The sequence below is a fragment of the Zootoca vivipara genome, chromosome 8, assembly GCF_965207765.1.
Source record: "Zootoca vivipara chromosome 8, rZooViv2.hap1.1, whole genome shotgun sequence".
NCBI classification, from domain to species: domain Eukaryota; kingdom Metazoa; phylum Chordata; class Lepidosauria; order Squamata; family Lacertidae; genus Zootoca; species Zootoca vivipara.
The window spans coordinates 67,658,562-67,660,734 of NC_142591.1; the positions used below are offsets into that span (position 1 = coordinate 67,658,562).

Consider the following 2,173-nt stretch of genomic DNA (forward strand, 5'->3'; position numbering starts at 1 on the left):
GCCTCATCGGCCAGCCCCTAAATCCACCTGTCCAGGCTTAGATTGTGAGGCTTTGGCCAGCAGTTTTGTGAGGCTTCGCTTTTTGAATTCTGTGCAAAGTACTTTGATTCTTTGAAATGCTAGAGAAAACACGGGGTGCCTTTAATACTTACTGGGGGAAAGGGTATAATATTGTAAGTAAACCTTCCCCAGTCCCCCACTCAATGAAGGGCTTCTCAAAAGTATGCTGTGCATGGTGGAACTGTCCCCTTGTCTCACTAAAACTATTAGAATAGAATCGTTAGTGAATTTACAAGGTACAAGCACAAAGACTCTTTGTCAAAGGAGTCATCCAATGAAATGAAATGAAATAAAGCAGGCTAGTAGAATTTTCTTTTCTTAATTGCAGTGCAATAAATTCATATAAATTAGTACTTAGCACATAGACAAATCTATCTATGAAGGCATGGTCTTTTGAATTATTACTTCACATGTTCTAAGGTGGAGCAGGTTTCAGAGTGAAACTTTTGTGAGACTGCCTTAAAAAAGGGGGGGGGAGATCCCTGAGGGCTCCAATAATTCTGCCACTCAGAATAAGGACATTTTCACACAACATGAGTGCATCTTTTTCTTGTTTACAAAAGCTCAGAAGTTTATGAAGTTGACATCATTGTTTTTCGCCCAAACTGGGGAAAGTCATTGGGGGGGGGGCGCTGATTAGAAAGCCCTCCTGGATAGTGCTCTTACTACTCTATTTGCATGCTAAGCAACACTCAGAAAAAAGTATAATGGAATACTTTCCAGGAAGTATGCTTTAGACTTGGGTTGTAGAAGTGCATTTAGCATTTCTGGCTCTGCGTTGTGAATGCAGTCCCTACATTGGCTGCAATGGTTCTTTTCCGCTTTCTCTCTGTCCCGAATCAACAACATTCCCACGTGAATACCAACAGCATGACTCCAAGGAGCTCCCCACTATATTGCGGGAAAGTATCCTTCTATTATCAGGATATGTACTTAACTTCCGTGAGGGACGCAAGGTCCTATAGTTGTAACGGGTACCAGTTGCTGTTGTTTTGAGGGCGGGGGCTATGTATATAGTAAAAACAAAAAACACACAAAAACACTGGCGGCAACAGGAGGAGGAAGTGGAGGGTCCTTTGCCAACTCCGAGGGGAAGCCTCTTTCCTTATAAGCGGGGTCTCGTGCGCGTTTGGGGGCAGCCAGTGGCTCCTCGAGCCAGGCGGACCAAACTGCCCCATGCCAAGCCCGCCCTCCTTTCCCCGCAGAATAAACCGGCTACTAGGCTAGTAGCATTAGCCACGACGGCTAGACCCAAACCTCCAGCACCCGAAGGCAGCAGCGTTTGCCTCTGAAATGCCATCTGGGGAAGGGCAGCCGGAGAAAGAAAGAGAGAAGGGGTGGGGGCCCTCGTGTCCTGCCCGCGGTCTCCCGGGAGGCACCCGCCTTGTGCCCCTGTGGGAAACAGGATGCTGGGCTAGATAGGCCTTGGGGCTCCCCTCGCGCTCTCTCCAGCCCACCCCCCACCCCCACCCCTCGCCCACCCCTCGCGCGGCAGCCGGTCAGTCTGAGGGGAGCGCTGCTCGGAGAGCGACACCGGCGGCAGCATCTGCACAGGAAAAGACGCCAGAGAGAGAGGAGAGAGAGAGAGAGAGAGAGAGAGAGAGAGAGAGAGAGAGAGAGAGAGAGAGAGAGAGAGAGAGAGAGGCGGGCGAGGGGGGGGGGGAGTCCGCGCTCCCTCCTTTTCCTCCTCTCCCCCACCTCCCCAATCTCTCTTCTCCTTCCGTCCTGCCTTTCTTCCCTCTCTTCTCTGCCTCCCCCCCCCCCACCACAGTTCTTCTTTCTCTTCTTCTCCCTCATTCACTTAACGTCCCCCCCCACTACACACACAATATAACGGACACGCCAAATCTCCCTTTCTCTCTGTCTTTCCAACCCCCCCTTCCCCTCACGCGCACAAGCGCGCGCGCAGGCACCACACACACACGTGCGCGCGCGCGCGCGCGCCTGCCTAGCTTGGGCTATAGCCTCCCTCTCTGCTTCTCTTTTTTCCTGTCATCTCCCATCAGCTCCTGTCTCTTATGAAGCCGGCACGTTGACTTGCTTTGCTCTCCCTTCTCTCTCTTTCTCTTTCTCTCTCTCTTTTCCTTCCTCCCCCTCACACCTTCCTTCCTTC

At 51.4% G+C, this 2,173-nt stretch overlaps 1 protein-coding gene across 1 annotated transcript in view; it reads left to right on the forward strand.

Moving 5' to 3' along the window:
• The first annotated feature begins 1,887 nt into the window (after positions 1 to 1,887).
• ZFPM2 (zinc finger protein, FOG family member 2) overlaps positions 1,888 to 2,173 on the forward strand; it is a 328,000-nt gene continuing 327,714 nt past the window's right edge. The window contains exon 1 of the mRNA XM_035125261.3: positions 1,888 to 2,173. This exon is cut by the window's right edge and continues 187 nt beyond it. The gene's annotated coding sequence lies outside the window, so the exon portion shown is untranslated.